The sequence below is a fragment of the Centruroides sculpturatus genome, unplaced genomic scaffold, assembly GCF_000671375.1.
Source record: "Centruroides sculpturatus isolate CEXI.00-Female unplaced genomic scaffold, Cexi_2.0 scaffold569, whole genome shotgun sequence".
Classification (NCBI taxonomy): Eukaryota; Metazoa; Arthropoda; class Arachnida; order Scorpiones; family Buthidae; genus Centruroides; species Centruroides sculpturatus.
The window spans coordinates 239,577-263,387 of NW_019384810.1; the positions used below are offsets into that span (position 1 = coordinate 239,577).

Below are 23,811 nucleotides of genomic sequence, written 5' to 3' on the forward strand. Positions count from 1 at the left end.
CTTCAAATTTTATTTTCCATTGTCTCCCCTTTCTGCGAAATTTGACACCGATGAGTCATTGTGTTTACAGCTGGATGACCTTGAGAACAGCTGGTGTCAGATTTCCCGGGACATTCTCATAGACGCCTCAGGAGGAGAAGGCTTTATAGTAGGGTGAATACTAGCTGGCCGTATATTTTTAAATAGTTTTAAAAAATTAAAATTTTTATTGCGATTTCTGACCCCCGACTTGATTAAACTTATATGTAATAAAATATATTAATTGAAAAAATTAAAAAACTATTGGAGGTCGTTTTTAATATCAGAAAGTAGCTTTAAATAACTGTACCGAAGTAAAATCTGTGCACTACAACTTTAGAACGATTAATTAAATTTGATAAAAAATCCCATTAAAAAAACAATTAACTGTTAATCGCACGTCATTAAAGGTTGATTAAAATCGCGATAAAATTTTTTAGCGCGGGTAAAAATTTTTGAAAAAATTTGGAGATCTAAAAAACATCCAAAAATTGAAAAAAAAAATTTTTTCAGAGCCCAAACGCCCGAGTTTTCTGTAACGCTATGTAAACTTGACGAATTAACTCGTCAATGGAAATGAAGGTGAGAACGGAACGTATTTACCGTGTTATAGTGGGTTGACTATACTAGACAGCAAAAGAAGTACTGTACTTTTGTAAATTTTTCGTTCGATGGAGATTATTTTTTAATAAAATTGAAGACAAAGTCTGTCCAAAAGAAAAATTTACAGATGAAAATTTTATATGTATCGTCACCAAGGTGCAGCTTTCTTCAAATCTACGTTTTCCAGCGCTTGTTTTTAGTAGATAAAAGCAGTATCAACCCCAACGAAGGTATGATGGATGCAAGCAAATCGTCTGTATGTCACCTGTTTCTATTTTAGAAATTACTTGTAATTTTAATTGGATATATTTTGTGGTTTTTAAAAGGACTTTTTTAACTTTTGTCGACAAGTAGCCTACAAGGAAGGGTCGGTCGCCAAGAATGAGTATTGTCTGGAACACAGAAAAAATAAATGGTGGTTCCTTTAGGACAGACTTTGTCTTCAATTTTATTAAAAAAGAAGTACTATAACGCATCTCGAAAACGAACTAGAAATATTCCAGGTTACAGATGAAAAAACACATGCCTTCTCTTAAATGAATTAAAGACGGTTCCTTCCACATCAATTGAATCGAAAAGGGCATTCTGAATAGCAGGACTTTTCTTTAGTAAAATAAGGACCAAATTGAATGATCTGAGTATTGACCATCTTTGCTTTTTAAAATCTTATCATAAAAATTTACAATAATGTTTTGTATTATGTTTTATTTAAAAAACGAAAATTATTTTCTAACTTAGAAGTTTGATCTAAGTTCATTTTTCTTTAAATTTTCAAATCAATTCAAAGGAATTTTTTGTAAGCAGTTCCCACAAATTTTAATAAATTTTTTTTATTTGTGAAAATTTCTACGTAATTCTAAAGTAATTTTTATACATATTTCACACAGCATTATTAATATTATTATTTTGGAGGTTGTAAAACTTATTAAGTTAATTAAAAATGAAAAATAATTATATCATTTGATTTTAAGATTTATTTTATATCTTAAAAATAATTAATTATANCTCACTTTTTTTCTCGGAATCCCCAGACAAGCAAATGACCGGGAAATGAAAAACCCTAATGTGGAATAATCAATCTTATAAAATTTAATGATATTGAGGAATATACAAACTATAAGACATAATTTTGTTTCAAGTGAAATCGTGTCTTTTAAGTAAGTAATTAATTAGTAAAAAATTAAATTAAAAATTAAAATTAGTTTGAAAATTAAAAGCATAAAGTTTATGAATTTTATTATCACATATATAGAACAGTACAAGCACATGGAACAAGTAAGAAAGAAAAGTAATGTTGAATAAATTAGTTTCAGGTAGTATTAATGCAGAAATTCTTATTGATCGGATAATAAATGACATAAAATTATATTTATATTCCTAATGAATTTTTATATGCATGAATTCTAAGTGGACTAATAAATCTGACAATATTTACCATTACTTTAGCTGTTATCTAATGCACTTTACATTAAGCGAAATATCCATGCCTCAAATGCATGGATAGAGTAAGTTTAGTACTATTTTAGCAAGATTATATAAAGATTTTCACTTTAAACATATACATCTACTGTAAAGTCATCTGACGATTCATAAAACGTCGAGAATCTTATTAAATCTAGTGCTGGAGAAAATGCTGGGCATAACATGGTTTTTAGTGAAATAATCGTGTCAGGAATAAGTATTGAGTGATTATAAATTCGAAATTTACGTAACGAATGCAAAATGTTTCGATATAATCTGAGATAAAAGAAATTATACAGAAAGCTTGTTACTGTGATATAGATAATGACAAGTGGTTTCTTATTTGGCAGAAGTCATAAAGTGATACTAATTCCGAAGCAGAAATGATTGAAACAGTACAAGGAAAACTTACTTCGGTGACATCAATCATAGAAAAACCTTCATTTTATAATATTAGCTACAGTTCGAAATTGATTCAAAGACAGAAACAATAAACAACAAATAAGACTTGAAGGAAACAGAAACTGAATTATAGAAAATCATGCAGAGAATTCAATGTATGGAATGTAAGAAAAACTGCTCACAAGCAATCAAATTTGTCTGCTTTTATTGTACAACTAAAAACTTTCGAAGAGTAAGAAAAAATTTATTCGTAGTTGATAAGGATGACAAATTTGTATTTATTAAAACACTTTTCTCGTGGATGATTATGTTAGACATATTTATTTGTTCAGCAGAAATATTAGTGGACATTTTTTCATTCAACGATTATGAAGCTGTCCTACAAACAATTAACGATAAAATAAATGTATTAATTCGTATGTGTTTTTCATTTCTTGCTTTGTTTTCTTCATGTACATACAATCGCAACGATGCATTACATAAATTGGAACATAAATTATCAGGATTGATGCAAGACACTGCAGATTGTCTAAATCCTGTGTTTTTTTGTAAACTTGGCATCATCAGAAAATTCGAATATGTAATGATATATGTGACATCAAATTTAATCATCGTAGGAGTAACTATTGGAGTGATCTTAGGTCGTTTTAGAATGATCTACTTGAAATTACACTTCAACACCTTTTCTTACTTGGTATTGTACTTAGTTGATATTGTATATCTAAACTGGATTTCCTTGATTATCTATTTCGGAATGTTTTATTACATTTTCATATCTATCATAATACGATTTAAGATGGACGAAACGATTGTACAATTTGAATTCATTTTTAAGTACAACAAGATCCATCTCTTGAAATATGTACAGAAGCATCATTTAAGGATTATGCAAATGATTGAAGCAGCCGATGAATTTTTCCAGTTGTATATCTTCTGTATTTATTGTGTAATGATTCCGTCGTTGTTTATCCTTTTATGTAATGTATTCAGCGATAGATATATGGAAATAAGTCATATGATTTATTTTCATCTATGCGTCGGTTGCGTTGTCCTCCTCGTTATCACAGTAACAGCTTCACTATTATCTTCTCGAGTAAGTTACAATATTTACTCTCATTTTCTTAATATGCAAGAAATTTAAGTATTTTAGTATATTGCATCAACATATTTTTCATTTTAGACAAATCGTTTACGAAATACCATTATTGAAAATATGAATACATCAATTCCTGATCGTCAGCTGTTTCAGGTAAATGATAGAAATTCTTCAATTTTAAATATTTTTTTACATAATTATGTTAATATCAGAATTAACTTTTATTTATTTTCTTTTAGATAAATGTCTTTCTAGAAAGACTTGCAGGCCCAAAAATTGGGTATACATTTTGGGGAATTTTTGTTGTTTCAACAGATGTCCTGACAAGCGTAAGAAAACGTTTATGCATTTAATTTAATATCGATAGAAATTAAATTTAAATATTAAATAATTTATAAATCATAGTTGAAGAATTAAATAATTAAATCAAATTTATGAAATATTTTCAGATAATAAGCGGATTGTTAACTTATGTCTTGATGTATTTGCAATTGGAGCAGAAAAAAAAAGAATATAAAAAATTAATTAATTAATTTAATCATTAAATAATTCGATGATATGCATTTCTACATAAATTTCTTTAAAAATGGATGAAAATTTACTTGAGCAGTTTTAACTTTTTCTGGACACTAAGAGGATTTTAATTTCCTGGATGTTGTTGAATCCCTATTTTCCTGTGTTTGTGTCTATTTCGTTTAATATCTGAGGATGGAGCAAGATTTAGTAAGGAAATTTGGCATTGTAAATGCCACTTGTATATAAGGGGCATTGATACTTTTAAATTTTGATGAATAATGATTGAGGCAGTAGGGAGATAGAGAATGTCGTGTGTCATATCTCGAGTGGAGTCGTACTTAATGAAAATTTTACTCTTTATTGGCGTTTATAATTTCTTAAAATCTCATTTATACACTCAAAATTAAGCTTTTTTGCCTTTTTATAATAATTAATAATATATAATTTATTTTTTAATAAAATTTCATAAAAGATGACGCCACATACAATTTTATTTTATACTAGCTGCAAGGACCCGCTTCGCTGGGCAAAAAGTAACGATAGTGAAGATTAAGATAATTACATTATAGCTAATCTTACCCGTTTTCACAGAATGCAAGAATTAGGTCCCCCGTTTCCAGACTAATTAGAGAATTTTTACGTTTAGTCAAACGAACTATTTTCAACGTTTCTGGAACGTTTACAATCGTTCTATAATCGAACCAATATTCGAATTTTATGTTCGAATTTAATTCGAACAAATTCGAACAAAACATTCGAAATAGAAAGTCACTTTCAACCACTTTCAGCCTCATATCTCCCGCACCCTTATAGCTATCAAGACGCAATCACCCCTATGCACGAATGGAGACTTGGGGCTACCCCCACATACAAACACCATTTACGTGCGATGTGTAGTTTTTGCGGAAAAGTGAAATATAGGGACATACACGTCCATTTATATATATATAGATATAGATATAGATATAGATAATTACTAGCCGAGAAAACTAAATAAAAATATACATCTAGTAAATTTAGATTTTGTCATAGGAAATTATTCTACAATGGATTAAATGCCTGAGCCAACATAACTTTTGATGAATTGAGTTGGACCAAAGACAAGGTTGCAAACTTTCCTGTGAAGTCACAGAAGTTATGCAACTCATTGCTTGGTTTTTTTAAACATGTTCTTACGGATATATTCATGAAACATTCGCAATTTTAGAGTTAGTTTTCTGTGACAGAGCCCGACATTCTAGGTCGTCTATACCAGAAAATATTCTAATTTAAATCCACCGAGAAGGTGTATAATTATATGCTAATGTATCCTTCCGAATATAAATATTAAAATCTTTAACTTAATCTATGATGATTTCGCACCAAAATAATCATTGCTTAATAAAAAAAATAGTGGAAATTTTATCAGAATTCTATTAAATACAAAGAAAAATATGTTACTTATTGTAAACGTTTGTTAACAAATACGAAGAATTAGAATTAGAATTTAATACAGCATAATTTGTGAAGCAATATAAAAATTGTATAAACTTCAATGCACAATTACTTAAATTGCTAATTTGCAATTTATGAATTTTATATTAATTTAAAAGATTATAAGTAATAAATATAATTTTATACATTTAAAGTTATTAGAAATTCTTTTAGAAATTAATAATAATACATATAAGTAGATTCTTTGTAAATTCGCTTAACATATCGTAGCAAATATTAGAATTTAAAATAATCGCATATTGGAGAATACAAATTTATTTATTTAATTGAAATAAAAACATTTTTATATTAATTTTATTATTAAAATAATAAATCGAAAATAATTTAAAAATATTTATTTTAAATGAGAAATAGCAAATAATATCTAATATTACTGTAGATTAATACTCTAGAAAAGCAGATTTTTTTCCGTTCTAAAATTCTTCTACTTTAAGTAAAAAATCTATGCATGGTTTTAAATGTAAATATATGTATAGTGTAGAGTCTCGGTTATCTGGGATCACATTAACCTAGAAGTGTTTAAACCGGGATGCATAAATGCTTGTGGATTACAGTAAGTCCTCGCAAATCGTCCAATTATCCACTTCAAAACCAAGAAGACTCACATATTAAATGGTCAAAAGAGTCACCCAACATTCTAAAAAACAGAAGAACTGATAATTTAAGAAAGGACTCTCCCACTTTATGGAACAAAAGACCTCACCCATTTGAAACACCAATAAGAGAATAGAAAATGATAAATTCTTTGAAGGGTCTAGTTTACAGCAACATCATATCGTTAAGAATAATTAACTATATGAGGTAACTGTAAACTAAATAATTCAGCAAAGTTTGCTATTCTAAAATGTGTACAGCTACACGAGTGTGTTATTCTCTTTGTGTTTTAAAAAATTTAAAAACAAAGAGAATGAATTTAAACGATATTAATAGGGGTATTTTTCCATCCGTCTTGACATAAGTAATTGAACATTACAAGTATGAAAACACTTTATTGTTACGTCTATGTTGCAGTTGTATACATGAGATGAACATAATTTTAGTTATGGATGGGAACCCGAGTTCTCATCTTTCGGAGAACCGAAGTTCGAATCTTGATATGGTTTATGGATTTTTCATGAGCAGACTGTGTTTAATGTGCTGAATATCGACTTTTTTCCATTTGGCCATCCTATTGTAGGCTTGGCCGAATTCATAATGATAAAGGTAAAAAGATTTTCCAATATCACTTTCAAAAAATTCTGTTTACAGTCTCAAGTTTATAAATGCCAATCTTTTTACATAGGAATTTTTAAGCACTTCATTTTAAAGAAAAGTCATGGAAGCGTATGAATGGAACAAAAAACTCTCATGATCAACCTATGAGAAACTATTAAAGATTTACTATTTAATGAGTAATCAGGTTCATATTCAGATTATCTCGTACATACATACGCCGTTGATAGAAGTATATTTCTAGTATTAATAAACGGAAGGTGTATCTGGACAGTAAGACTAATAACACAGCTAGTTACAATTATTCTTGTGGGTATCAAGTCTAAAATGCCGGAACCAATAATATTTAAATCATGCCGTGCCCCTAAAAGTTGAAAGGTCATCGGCACCACTTACTCAGGAGCTGATCGGGTTGGAATCCCTTGAAGATAGCGTCATGATTATATTTAATGAAAAAAAGAAAATTACAATAGTGTGAGAAGTCGGGGCTTAAGGCGCGAGGCTTGACCCGTTCTCCGACGTCGGGACGATGAGTCCTGCTCATGGGGTCAGTGGATGGCGTAATTTTAGGCTAGTTGAGCGGTTAGCGAAGTCATCAATACGGGAGCGGCGATAAACTATTTAAATAAACTTAACACATTTAATATAAACAAAATAAAGATTACAGTAGACGAAAAACATAATAAAGTTCCGTAGCATTAAGATTGGTTACGTTTATCCTGGACCAGAAACGCACAGTCCTAGCGGATAGTTAATTTCTTAACGACTAAATCTAACTTAATTCTAAGTCGACCGAGAGAGGGTTTACATAAAATTAGCAAACAGAATACTTTGTTAGGCGTTTGGTCGGATGGCGATGCCTTCGGGACGGTCGGCTGATCTTTCGTGGAGACGATGAGTGTGAGGTCCAGCAGAGAGTCGGTCTGCTTCGGCGATCGGGTGCGAGCCCTTTTTATGCGAACTCACAACTAACTTGTAAATAGCACAGTTCAGTGGTATTATCCACTCCTACACTGGTGCTCCTAAACTAAATACATATAGTAAATGTGTGGCATCCAAATACAGGTGCTCGCCATTGGCCAAATGAACAAAATCACGAAACATTAGTAGTTGGTTGAAAATTCGTGCACTTCCAAGGACTGGTTACGTGGAATTTTTCCACTATCTTCACCCTTTTAAACACAGAATAATAAATAAATAGAGGTCGGATTCTCGTTAAAAGTTTTCTCGGGAGGCATACCTCTTGGCAAATTGCTGACTCCGAACGTTGCTATACCCCATTAAATCAAACAAAACTGTGGCCAAAATATAAAGTAATTTATATATAAAAGAATTCTATATGAATGTTCAAAACAGGTTTCGAACATTCATACATTTCCAATATAACAATTTTAACCACAATCTGTGTCCCAATTGTAGCATTTTTAAACATTTACCTCAGTCAATTAACTTTTGGGTATTGTAAGTATCTTGGAATCATATATATAATACAATATTACAGTAATTAAAATATATATAGTAAAAATTTGGGTAGTCTATTAGTTCTTTGCGAATATTATGTTCAATGAAAGATTAATGTGAGAAAAGACTAAATTAAATATAAATATAATTTCGGAAGGGGTCCAGATGCTTTCTGAAATAAAACCAATAAATTTTAGAGATATTTCTGTATACTTCGTTCTACGCTACTAGAATGATGTATGCAACTTAGCTAATTAAAGGAATTAAGTTTAAATCAAATTTGCATATTAAACAAATTAAAAACATGAATTTCGAGAAAAATTCCATTAGTGATTATACGAGTAAACATAAAATTTCCATTAAAAGCAATCAATTAGGCTACTTGTCCTAATTATGTTTACCAATAACTTTAATGCGAGTATTATGCATCAAGAGTAAGTGCGTTATGTAACGCACTTACTCTTGATGCATAATACTCAAATGCGTTATGTAACGCACTCTTGATGCATAAGCTATAGAAAATATTGTGTTTCGAAGCTAAGGTACTACCGAAGTCTTGAGCTTTCATAAACGTATTGTTTCTGGCGTTGTTTCTACCATATCGAAGTATTCTATGAACAAACTTTGATTATTGAGCACATAATCAAAGAGAAAATCATGAGCTAGTTAAGTGTCATTATAGGCAATTAAGACTTTGAATCTGTTTAGAAAATTTGGTTACGTATAATTAGTTGAAAGAATTAAAGTTGTAAGCAACATGCATAGGATCCAATGTATGGAATGTGAAGGACACGTACCAGGTTCAGTAAATTTCGTCTGTTTCCGTTGCAGCATTAAACGGACTCGTAAATTGATTCGACTTTTCTTTATTCTTAATAAAAATGATAAACTTATTTTCATCAAAAAGCTCTTTTCATGGATAGTTATATTTGATGTTGTTATGTCATTAAGGAATATCTTACTCGACATATATCATAAATTTAGAGACTACGAAGCTCTCTTTGAGGTAATTAATGAGAAAATATTCCTGGTTATACGTATGTACTTCTCGATTTTTGCACTATTTTCTTTTTTTATTTACAATCGCGAGGGCGCATTATATAAATTGGAGGAAGATTTATCGAATCTGATGCTAGAAACTGCCAACTGTCCAGTATCAGTATTTAATTCAAAACTATGTTTCATTAGAAAAATCGAAATTTTCTTAATTTACATAACATCCACTATTGTAATTACACTACTGCAAATCGGCATAACTAGAGGAAACTTTAAATTGGTATACATAGAATTTCAATATAGTGCCGTCTCGTACGTTGCTCTGTTAATAGTTGACATACTGTATGTAAACTGGATTGTGATGACTATTATATGCGGAATTTATTATTATATTTTCGTATCTATGATAATAAAATTTAAAATGAACGAGGCAATTCGACAATTTGAATATATCATTAATAGCTTAGAAGAAATTCGTTTATTCAAATCAATACAGAGACATCATACTAGGATCCTGCAAATGATTGAAGTTGCAGACGAGTTCTTTCAATTCTATATATTTTGCATATATTTTGTAATGATTCCATCAATATTTTTCCTTCTTTGCAACGTGTTTGACGAAGATAATACAAATTTAAACAATATGACTTATTTTCAAATTAGCATATGTTGCTTAATCCTTGTCTTAATCTCGTTAGTTGCTGGACGGTTATCTTCTCATGTAAGTAGTTCTTTTCAATTTTTCCATTATAAATCTACTTATACAGATAAACAACAAAAATTAAATATATAAAGGAATTTTTGTTTAAAAATTTCTTTATTTATTTAATATCTAACTGCACTTCTTGAAAATATAAGAGAGTTAACAAGAATTGCTTCTAGACGTAAGAATTGCAAGATTTTCTTTACTTGTTTTAGACAAATCGTTTACGAAATATTCTAAATAGAAACTTGAATATTGCAATTCCAGAACGCCAGATGTTTCAGGTAAACTGCATATGTTAATATATTTTATACAGATAAATATACATTTATGGAATTTTTTACAGATAAACGTTTTGCTTCAGAGGTTAGATGGACCTAAAATTGGGTATACCTGTTGGGGAATTTTCGTTGTTTCTGATGATACTCTAACGAAAGTAAGTGAACAAATTTATATATAAAAGTTAAGTAAAAGAAAATAAAATTTTTACTAGATAAGTAGAAAATTCAATTTTGTATATTTTATTTTTATATTATTCAGATAGTAAGTGGAATGTTAACTTACATTTTGATGTATCTACAAATGGAACAAAAGCGGAAAAAAAGAAATGCCAATTAGATTGCACACATCTGCAAATTACACTTTATTTACACTTTTTTTAACTTTCTGTACACAAATAAGAACAAATATTGCCACTGAAATTACCCGAATAAGAGCAATTAATTCTATTTAAATACTTTCAGAAAGTAGCAATGAATATAGTGAATAGAAGAACTTTTTAATTTTTGTCTCTGTAATATTGTATATAAATATCAAGTATACAAAAATGTTATAAATGCAACAGAAAAATTATTTGCTTGGATTTATTAATACTTATTAAGTCGGCATATGTTAACACTGTAATATATTTTATTAATAAAAATATTTGATATGAAATTGTTACAGTTTATTGAGGCGGAACTTCTTATGTGTGGCTTACAGAAACGTGTTTGTTCAAAAAATTTGATCGATGATTTTCATTAAACTTTGCTATTTTCCATTAATTGATTGCGATGAGGAATCCAAAAATGTAATGATGGTCCATTTAAATGTAAGAAATAGGAATCCGTGAATTCGTTTTCGATATACAGAGGGGTTAACTGACCGTGCTGTCTAATCAGAATGAGCTCTCCTAACAGAATGTAGGCCTACAGGTCAACAATAAAACTAACTTTGCGTGCGCCTAACGAAAAAAAAATTATGCGAAAAATGAAAGAAACACAAGAACAATGCAATCTTCACCTATTGTTTCGTTCTTGGATCGTTTCTACTTGTCAGCATGTATGAGGAAAGCCTCTTATGTACATAACAAGTGCAAATATTGGTTCTTTCTTTCTGGCTCTACCTCAGTTCTATCGCGATACGACAAAGTCGCGCGATTTCCTAATTTCTTTGTAAACGTGTAAAGTCTGCATAATTAAAATTTCGAAATTTTCATATGACTCTTTATATTTACTTAAATAATTGTGTGAGAGCCCGGACTAGATAGGAATTTTTCAAAGAATAACGCTTAAATTTTATATAAAAATTTTAAATTATAAACTCTTCGCAATAAAATTTTTTTATTATTTTTTATTCTTTCAACATTAAATAAATGTTGGAGGTTATGATTGTACATTCCTCCAGATTCGCTTACTTTCAAGGGTGGCATGACACATCTGTTAGTTCACTCGGACCGAACGGCACAAATTTGTGCATTGGACATGGACATTGATAATACCAAAAAGAGATGATACTACAATGAAAAGTGAGTGAAAGGATCCACAAAATAAAATCACATTCATCTCTTTGATTCTGTTCTCGAGATTGAGGAAAGACAGATAAACAGACACACGGATGACAGTGGGAATTTATAGGTCTACATTTATTTCAAATTGCAGCCCAATAATGAGTAAAATTTTTATTAAGTGTGTCGCGATTCGAGATATGTCGCACGATCCTCTTGTATAACGGTACCCTCTTCAATTACCAAATTTCATCAATTGCATCCATGACCATATTCAGAAATGACTATCAAGTTTGAAATATTTGAATTATCCAGTCCTGTAATATAATCTAAAACATATACTCTCATACAGACACAGATACATACAAGATTTTTGTAAGATTTACATATTTGGGAATCATGAATTGCCACAGTATGGATAAATGTAAATAAATCCAGGGTCAAAAGATGATTAATTATCATATGTTTGGTCACAGCTGGAATGTAAAAGTTTAGTGCAGTTTTTCAAGTTTTTACTGAAAAATTCATTACAGCTGGTAGAGTATTATTTTCTTATGCTTACTTTCACTTTCACAGGTATTATGTTTTTCTTATGCCCAAATCAAGAATCCTGGAGGTTCATATTTTTTCCAATTAGCCTCAATGAAACATATTTTGACAGTTTATTTTGAGACGGGCTCTACCTTTTATCATAAATAATTTTATTGTTTTATTTTCTTTTAACAAATTATATTACTGTGATCCATGTGCCAACACACACATATCCTTCCAACCATTTTTTTTTATCTGACATAGACCCCCCCTCCAGCTCAGGTTGACTCATTCTAGTCTTTTGTTGTCTATAATCTTCTAATGTTGTCTACTTTGTATTTATTATAAGAAAAATAATTGCATTATTTATTAATTATCACGTTAATTTATTATTTTAATACTAGAACGTGCCAACTTTAATCCGTGCTTAGATGAAACGAAAACTAAAGTAAAACAGAATCAAGTTTTCGCTATTGTGCAGTCCAACAATTACTCCTTTCAACTGTTTATGCTATAACCTGTCATGAGTGAATCATAAAGACAATGTGTTTTACTTTCAAATGGCTTTAATTCAAAAGATTATACAATGCAAGAGTTGGAATTATGGGCACCCACAAAAATTTTTCAGGGGGATTAAAGCTTGGTGGTAAATAATTACGTCAATAAATTTTTATTTTTTAAAAATTTTTAGGTTTTTCACAAATATATTGTAGAATACAGTATTGATTCAATACAGACCAGGAATCCTCGACCATGGGGCGATTTTTCGCTCTATAGTCCAGGATTACGAATCTTAACTCTTTTATGATTTCAATTTCTGAAATTTTTTACTCGATTCCAAATAGAATTTTATTATATATTTTTGTAGAAAAATTCAGCTTTCAAAAAATAACTAAATAAAAAGTAGAATAAAAATTATAAAAATTTGATAGAATTGAATAATAAACATTATTCTAGTTGCCATATTTCTATTTTCTCTTCTGCATCATTTGTAAATACATCAAGACGTAAGTCAGTATTCCACTCGCAATCTGGAAAATATTGAAAAAAGACTTAAAATTTCTAATTTATTTATAATAAATCTCATGATGTATACTATACTTTATGATGTCTTGCAAGCTAATCGCGTGCAAATTATGGACTTTTATATATAAATATTAATGTACGTAATTTTGTAATGCACTTTAAAAAATTAAAACACTGAAGCCTATACCGAATATATATATACATAACCAAAGGATCGCCTTACATAATTGGGCTATAAATCCGCTAATTCTATGATTAATATCAATACTAGTGATAGACGTTAGGCGCCATCTCAAATTTAAATTAATAATTATAAATTTAATTTATTATTGATTTAAATAATTTTAAATATTAAATTAGTTAATTTAAATATTGTTAATTACTAGCTGTTATCCGCGACTTTCGCCCGCGGGAGTTTTGCAAGCAAACCCCTTTTATATTCAGTATTTCAAAAATCATAGTAATTGCTATATAACACCTATCGCTGAGAATGATGGGAATTGCTGAGAATCAAACGAACTGTTTTCAATTTGATCAATTTTCTGGAACGTTTACAATAGTTCTGTAATCGAACTAATATGCAATAACAAATTCGAATTTAAAACGGTTCGAACATTTGGTTAAAAAATCGAAATATATAAAAATATTTATAACAATGTCTGAAATGTTATCAATAGACCCAGGTATTCAATGAAAACTAAACTAGTAGTAGAAAACAAAAAATCGAATCTAAAATAGTACAGTAGAAGTCGTTCTTCCGGCTAAGCCTTAATGCTCTCCCTCTCCCCCCGCGAGGGAAATTTCCAAAAATCCCTCCTTAGTGTGCATTATCATGAAGTACCCTAACTGTGTACAAAATTTCACCTCTTTAGGTTCAGCGGTTTACTCTGGGCGATGATGAATCAATCACTCAGTCAGTCAGTCAGGACAAGTAATTTTATATATTTAGATAATATAATTTATTAAATAATTAAGAATTATCTGGAAGAAAAGACGATTGAAACCTTGCCCCGCGCCAGTTTGTTTCTTCTAAATTATTTAATAAATTATTAAAATTATAATAATTAATTTTGACAAGAGATGGCGCCTATCATCTACCTCTAATGCCAAATTACTTAGTATTAATCACAAAATTAGCGGATTTATAGCCGAATTATTTAAGACAATCGTTTGATTATGTATCTATTAAAATAAAATTCCAATACTATAGTTTTTTTTTAAATTATTAATGTAAAAATTAAAACCTTACTTACATCTCTTAGCGTATGTAAAGAAACTACAAATATTGAACAACAACTATAACCAATTGAGGGACCTGTCAGCCTTTCCATCATGACTGTAATCTTAATAAACATATTGATTACATTTTTTTCATTATACCAGCAATATAAAACATATAAAAATACCTGAAACATCTGACGTTCTGGAATTGTGTAATCCAAGTTTTCACTCAAGATATCTCGTAAATGGTCTACCTATAATTATAAAATAGAAATTAAAATTAATTAAAGCTTTTTCCCCCATATTCAGTTGTAAAGTATGAAATATAAACACTTACGTGAGATGGTAGAATTGCAGCTGTTAATGTTACTGTTATAAGCATCGTGCAACAAACAAAAAGATATAAATAAGCTATTAGGTTGAAACTTGTATGTTTATCATCGAATATATTGCAGGAGAGAAAAAATATTAATGGAATCATGATGACGTATATACAGAAAATATGTAACTGAAAGAAATGATCGGCAATTTCGATCATCTGAAGAACTCTCAAGTGATACAGTTGTATGGACTTCAATAGACGAATCTCTTCAATACGATTGAACACGAATTCAAATTGTCTGACAGCATCGTCTAATTTGCATTTTATTAGAATAGTTACGATTACATAATAGAACATACTAATTTGGTTAATTATAGCTACCCAACTTAGGTATACAATTTCACCTAAGAACAGCACTTTATAAATAATAGAATCAGGATGAAACATCAGGTACAGATTTTGGAAATATCCTACTATGACACCTATAGTTATTCCTATTATCGTTTGACTAGAAAATACGTAGACAAAATGAAATTCTATTTTTCTAATAATTCTAAGTTTAGAATTAAATGAAGAATTATGAGAATAGGCGGTTTTTTGCATGACGTTAGTTATACCTTCTTCAAGTTTATTGAAACCATCCTTGTAATTATATATAAGTGAAGAGCATAATGCAAGAAAAGAGAAAAACATACGCATTATTAAATATATATTATCACTAATTATAATAAAGAATGTTTTACCGTCGTCGAATTTATATGTTCCATGTAGAATTCGCAATAATGAAATTACAATATCAGCAACAATGATCCAAGTAAAAAAAGATTTGACAAATAAGAATTTACTTTCTTTATTAACAGGATAGAAAACTTGAATGAATCTTCGAGTTCTTTTGATGCAACAACGAAAACAGATGTATTGAGTTGTTTGTATGGACATCAGATTGCATTCGACGCATTGAATATCGTCCATGTTCACTTGTTTCTCTATTGAAAATAAATCGCTTTCTTTCTTAATTTTAGTTGTTTCGTGCGATCAATCGTATTATATTACGCATAAGAGTGTTACGCGTAACAATTTATATTTATAGAAATACAATTAGATATAACTTTGTAAGAAGTGATTTTTTATATATTGCAGTTCTACTTTTCTTTTGTACGTACTATACACATGATATATGTACTTAGAAAGGAATAGACTAAGAAACTCTATAGCGTTATTAACGGTATAGGCACAATTTACTGGACATACTAATTATATAAATTATTACTCATTAGTTTACAAACATAATAATCTCTTAGTTATATTAATTAAAAGCTATCTTATATAATTGAATTTGCATGAAAGCATATACAATAAAAATTTCAGAAATGTTCCATAATCTTTCAATCTACTTAAAATTCCATTAGCTAAGTAAAGGAAATAATATAACTTCAATTTAATCCGATCAATAATCTATTTATTAAAGTAATATCTCGTGCAGATTTGTTATGATTTTGCATAAAATGATAAAAGCATTTTTAGTAGACTTTTATTGTAAGAGAATAATTTTAATAAGACGCTATAATTAGCTATATTAGCCGGATGTAATCGGTTACTTTTCTATCCACTTAAAGGGTTCTTTTGAACGAATAAGAACTCATAATTATGTCCTTCAGATCCGACTTTTACCGGAGTTCAATGAATTACTCAGAAAATTAATTTACAAATGTTTAATTTATGTGCATTTCGGATCAAAATATTTTGGCGATCCCTCTGCAGTCTGCAATTATAAAATTGTTTTATAAATTTACAATAAAGATATAACATCAATAAAAATAACTCACAATAAATACAATCCGCAATAGAACAAACACCAACAACCCGTAATCTTTGAATAAATCACAGATAAATCACAGTCAGAATAAATCACAAAATAAATCATCAAATCAGAATAAATCACAATCATCCTGCATCACGTAACATCTTTTTATTCTTATATACGATGTCATTACAAACATCATCTATTATCATCCCGTTATTTAAATTAATTAAATTATCATTATTTTTAACGGCTATAGTTTGATAATGACCGGCTATTCTCAATTAAATTTTCTTAAATATACATAATTTTCTAGAAATTACAATCTATTACTTTTAGATTTTCTTCTAGCATTTTCCATTTTATATTGGGATACATTGAAATTATATCTAGACTTACTAGTTTATACGAGAATTTAAATTTTATTTTTAATATTCTATTAATTATCTCATCTGCGATGTTATTCTATAACCAAAGTATGGATATTAACTATTTTTTTTTTAAGATAATGTTCTAAATAATACAAAGTATAATTGCGGAAATCAACTAACGGTCTACGTTTTTTTTTATCAGTTTTATGTTTTGATTAATCGGATTTTTAAAAATAAATGTTTTACTGTTTGACTGGTCCAACACGAATTGTTTTTCTTTCGTATCTATCTACTTGCTCTTAAATTAATAATGAAATAAAAGCAGATATTTAAGTGTTTGTGAAATTTTTAGTTAGCATTCCAGAAATTGGATCCTCTCCTTCTTCGTTTTATTGTTATTCTAATTAATGTTATTACTAACTTCAGTTAGTAGTTTTGCTCACGAATCATCGAGTGATGATTGATAGACAAACCACTGAATACTAACTAGCAGTTGATGCTTGAATCTTTAAAGTGCTGATCGAGTTTAAGCGAAGCGTTATTAGTGTGGACAGTGTTTGTGGAAAGAGCGAGCACTAAGCGACATTGGAAATTCTGTATCATGTGACTACTTTCTGGATTTTTCCAGAAAGTACTCACGTGATACAGCATTTCCAAACGTAATGGCCGCTTCCATTCGAGACCTTTGCTACTTGATTGTTCTTAGCAACAAGTTGTGTTTTTCAACTTTGAAAAAAAGCAATGTTGACTAACTTTCTTGTTGGGAAACACACCAAAATTAACAGACCACATTGAGCGACATTTTCTGCTGGGTTTTCTTATATGTGTTTAACACCAGTGAGATGGCCAGTTTTATATAAAAAGAAGGCTCTTTGGTATTTTTCCAACATGTCGCTTTGTTTTCTTCCACCAAACCAAATAAATTAGTTAATTTCTCTATTCAATTTAATCTAAATAATATTTTACACTTGAAAAATGAAATAGAAAGCCGTTTTGCGTCCTCTAAGAAATTCAACTTGAAGCTTGATGTAAACAAATATTAAGAAACTCTTTAAATGGACTTTCTTTAGTTGTTATATAAGAAATATATCACAATCAACGTATTTTACGCCATGTTTAAATATTAAAAAACGAATGTTGAACCTATACATACAATTTTAAATAATTTACAAATTAATGAAATGTAACTTTGATCCTCAAAAGAAAGAAATGTAACACAATTATCTACATATACAGTACTTCGTTTTAAAATGTTGCTGATTATTGTGAAAGTATCAAACGATTTTTGTCTATACTTAATAATTAAATTTTTTTAGGTATTTCTTAATCATCTTATAATTCATATCCGTTCAATAATTTTTTTGTTAATAATAGTTTATCAATTTAATTCTCCCAAAAGCCTAAATGTTATAAAAATATTATGTATAAATCTATATAAATAAAAATGTATTAATAAATGTTCGTTTGTTCAAAATCTTAATTCTCCGAAAATTCTTAACCAATTGCTTTGAAATTTTGACACAACGTTGCATTCAAATACGCGCATGTTTTTATATTATATAGATGTCGAAATTCCCCCCTCCGCGGGAAAGAGGGGCAAATTTAAGTCTGACCGTGAACAACTTGGCATCTATTATACTATTTTAGATGCGGTTTTTGCGTTTTTGATTGCGTTTTAATAGGGCACGTCAAGAGAATGCACACTAAGAAGGGAAATTCGAGAAATCCCTTCTTAGTGTGCATTCTCTTGACGTGCCCTATTAAAACGCAATCAAAAACGCAAAAAACCGCATCTAATGTATCTAAATGTATCTATTATAAAAATAGATACATTTTGAGCCACAGCAATGCGTGGCCGGGTACAGTTAGTATATATGTTACCGCTAAAGCTCGGAAACTCGTTAATCTGCAGATTACCTAGCGTGATCCGTTAAAGTTGTGAAAATTGTTCTATTTCTCAAATTATCTAGGTAATGTGCAGAGTATCTAGGTAATCCGCACATTACCTACTAGGCACTCGGTAAAGTGAAAATAAGATCTTTGCCACAAATAAATGTACCACAAATAGGTGTGCTTGTCGCAGAAACCAATTGCTATGAAATTCAAAGTGTCACCAATCTTTAGACTGCACAATTGGATAATGTTACCTATGGTGGGTAAAATGGCGGCTCGTCTCTGATTCCAGCAAAGAGAAGAAAGGAAACAGTGGGGACGCACGTTCAAACCTAACCTAACCTATTCTAATAATTTGGTTGGTAATAATTATGGTAATTTATTAAAATAGGTTAGGTTAGGACAGAACGTGCGTCCCCACTGTTTCCTTTCTTCTGTTTGCTGGAATCAGAGACGAGCCGCCATTTTACTCACCATAGGTAACATTAACTGCACAATTATATCATGCGATCACCAGAAAAAGTATGATAACTTTATTATTTTTCGTCTCCGGTCCAAAAGTAGGGTATCGTTGAAGTCGTCTCGGTCCCCTCAGTTCAGATAGATACTCAAAGTCCCGAAATTCCATAGGTGGTTATCTATATAATAATTTCCCTAATTGTATTAATATTTTAAATCGTTTGATTTTTTGTATGTTTTTTAATTGGTTGATGATTGATTCTATCAACTAATTTGTCGATTGTTTGATTGTATTAACTTGATTCTTTAGATATCGAAAATTAAATAAAGAACATTATGTTAATTTAAGCGTACAGAAACGTTGCTGTTGTTTCAGCAAAGATCTTATTTTCACTTTACCGAGTGCCTAGTAGGTAATTTGCAGATTACCTAGATAATCTGCACATTACCTAGGTAATTTGAGAAATAGAACAATTTTAGCAACTTTAACGGATCACGCTAGTTAATCTGCAGATTAGCTAGGTAATCTGGAGATTAACGAGTTTCCGAACTTTAGCGGTAACATATATATAAATTCCGCTCAAATTTATATTTCTAAATTATGAAATGCATTAAAATTTAAAACTTAAAATTAATTTTCATTGGAAAAGTGTTAAAATTGTTTTATATTTCCATTAACATGCCTTAGAAAATTACAAAATTCAGACTTTTTAATTTTCTTCAGCATAATTATAATCATTGTGGAACAGCAAAAACCCTTTGTATCTCATAAAAATCCCATAAAAACCTTTTCTATTCAAAATCCCAAAAAACCAATGTTTTTATGAGATTTTATAATCAACTGAGAAATGGTATATGACCTGAAACGTACTGTACTGTACATATTGGTTTTAAAAAAATTCAGTGAGCTTTCCAATTGAAAACTATGGTTTGATAAGTCTATAAAATTGTAGCAAATTATATATAGCTGTTTATATGATTTATTACAATATTGAACATAAAGCAAAAAATTATATTTAAATTAAAAATTTTAATAGTACACTTTTAGTTTTCTTTTGTTTGATTTCTCTGTGCCAGTTTTCATTTTAATTGCTACTATAACATAAGACAACTCATATTTTAACTCGAAATTTATATGATTTTTTGTGTTAAAGGTAACACTCACAGAACGTTTAAAAACATCTGGTGAGAAGCCTACTGACAATTTCATCATATTTTAAGAAATTCTATCGCGTATCTTGTTTCACTCATATGAATTTACATTTACAAGGAGCTGTTTACTGATACACAGTAAAAGAAACAGAAAGAAACAAGCAATTATTTATTATGACATCGTCACAATGCCGGACTGCAATTTTGAATGATATTCTTAAAAATTTATGTAATGTAAAATATTTGGTTTCCATCTCAAATTAATAGTTTCTTTCCCCTATATAAATATATAGGGGAAAGACACTATTTATATCCCCTATATATATATATATATATATATATATATTGTTGTTAGCAACACAGTCATGCCATTTTTATATAACTCCTTACAGGAGAAACTATTTGAATTGAAATAACGTTACTTTCGGTTTGCAGCAGAAAGAAAGAAAGAAGTCTTCTGCCGCTAAGCTTTCTATACTTTGTCTCGACTCTTATCTATTTAACTCCGTTCTGGAAATTAGGGAACATATGAATAGCGCACGGACAACAGTGGGAATTTACAGGTCTGTAATTTTTTAAATTGTTGCCCAATAAATTCTTTCAAAGTATATTTTCTAATCTGCATATATTTTGGTGTTTTCAATGGTCACTTAGGAGGAATATATTAATGTGGGTATTGCAAAAGGTTTTTCTGTTTTATTGATGTTACCAAAATATTTGTCACTGTTGTGAATCCACAGAAATTTACATCAATATAATATATGAGTTGTATATATTGAAATAAATCATAAATGAGTGAACATTAAACATTAACATTTGTAATACTGTATTTGTTATACAATTTTAAATTGAATTAAAGAAATATGGCAACGAAACATGTAGTTTATCTGGCAAGTTTCGGATTATAAAGATTGAAAGAATTATAAGGAAACTTGGCATCTGTTTATGTGTTAGATAGCAAATGAAATTCAAAAACTTCTATGCAGCCGGATATTTGGCCAGGCTCAATCTCATGATCAACTACAATGCTGTGCTGCAATTTTTAACCATATTTTTAATTTATTTAATTTAAAATATATACTCTAGCCCTCAAATTAGTAGTGGCGTTCCCCTGTACATCATACTTTTCCTTTAACAATAAAGTCGTGTCACTCATATATCTCACTCGTTTCAGAGGAAAATATTTGAATTGAAATAACGTAATTTCCGGTTTGAACCGGACGTTTCTATATAGTTTACTAGATTTTATAGATCTAGAAGTTTTTCAAATAGCAATCTAATAATATTTCATTGTATGTTTCGAAAGTTTCGGCTATGACTGTAAAAGTTTAAATATATAGATCCAATCAGTGGACGAGCCATTGATTGGCTCTATAAAATTCTGAACACAAACCTTAAGACTATGTTCCCATTTAATTTTATTAATGTAAACAAAGGGAATGTTGAAATTCCTAATAGTTAATGCACGCTATAATCTTATTGCATTGGAGTATAATACTGGAAACCTTTCAAAATAAGCTATAATCATTAAAATTTTTATCTTACATTCAAGGTATATTTTAAATGTTTTCCCATTAAGATAATGTCTAAACAAACGAGGCTGAGATAATACATTACTAATTAATTAATTATTTATCGAACATAATTGAAGTTACATTATTTCATTATCTTTATTGTTATTTAGTGGAATTTTAAGCAGATAAATGATTATATATTTCTAAAAATATTATGGAAAAATTTTAAAAATTTAATTATATAACACTTTGACTTGAATCAAACTGAGCGCTTATATTGTTTGAAAAATAACAAATGTGGTCAACAGAGAAAAATTGTAGCTGCACCGTTGACAATACCGAAGTTTTAATTTAATACTTTTCTATCATAGATATTATATATGTTACTTTGAGAAAGGATAGACGAATCTATAGAAAAGTTATCTATAATAAGACTTGCTCAAGTGCAAGTAAAACACCTCTATGTGTGACATGAATTGATGTTACGAATCAACTAAAAGCCACTTATTAATTCTATCTGTGGAGAACCATATTAATATGGAGGACATTCAATGCATGGAGTGTAATCCGATGGACACACAAACAATTCAATATGTCTGCTTCCGTTGCAGCATCAAAAGAACTCGAAGATTCATACGATTTTTCTATCCTGTCGATAAAGAAAGTAAATTTTTATTTGTCAAATATAATTTTACTTGGGGAATTGTTATTGATATAGTAATTTCGTTATTGCGAATTATATACGACACATACCATAAATTCAACAACTATGATACTCTCTTTACCATAATTAATGACAATATATGTTTAGTAATGCGTGTGTATTTTTCTTTTCTTGCATTATTCTTATTTTTTATATATTGTAACAAGGATAGCTGGAATAAACTTGAAGAAGGTCTAACTAACGCCATGCAAAACACTGCTTATTGCTATGATTTTTTATTCAGCTCTAAATTGAAAATTATTCGAAAACTAGAATTTGTTATGATTTATGTATTTTATAGTCTTGTTATTATAATAGTTTGTGCAGGCGTTCTATCAGGGAGTTTACAAAATCTGTACTTGAAATTTAATCCCGATTCTGTCATTTATAAAATGCTGTTAATATGCGATATTGTATATGTAAATTGGGTAGGCATAATTATAGAGTTGAGTTTTTCTTATTATTTATTGGTAACTCTTATAATAAAATTCAAACTGGACGATGCAATCCGACAATTTGAATTCGTGTTCAATCGTATTGAAAAGATTCATCTATTGAAGTCCTTACAAATGTATCATTTAAGAGTTCTTCAAATGATTGAAACTGCCGATGAGTTCTTTCAGTTACAAATTTTATGTATCTATGCTCTAATCATTCCAACCATATTTTTTCTGTGCTGCAACGTATTTGATGATAATTATTCAAGTTTCAATCAAATGGCGTATTTGTATCTGTTCTTGTGTTGGATAATGGTTGCAGTATTAACATTAGTAGCTGGACTTCTACCATCTCACGTATGTATTAATTTTTCATATTTTACAAATAAATATGGCTAATTTTTAATTTATTTTTTAGGCAAATCACTTGCAACGTATCCTGAAAAATAAATTTGATGTGAAAATTTCAGAACGTCAAATGTTTCAGGTATTTTTTATATGTTTTTATTGCTGATGTAATAATTAAAACATGTTATAATATACTCAATGTTTTTATTAAGATTATCGTCATGCTGGAGCGATTGGAAGGACCCTCCATTGGGTATACCTGCTGTTCAATTTTTGTAGTTTATGCCAGTACATTAATGGAAGTAA

General features: G+C 29.4%; 1 long non-coding RNA gene across 1 annotated transcript; it reads right to left on the reverse strand.

Annotated features, from left to right (window-relative positions):
- Positions 1–14,592: 14,592 nt before the first annotated feature.
- On the reverse strand, positions 14,593–14,894 carry LOC111629779. The gene is made up of 3 exons (XR_002757402.1): positions 14,843–14,894; positions 14,691–14,759; positions 14,593–14,620 (listed from the first exon to the last, which is right to left on the reverse strand). It is a non-coding gene; the product is annotated as an uncharacterized LOC111629779 (long non-coding RNA).
- Positions 14,895–23,811: the final 8,917 nt, after the last annotated feature.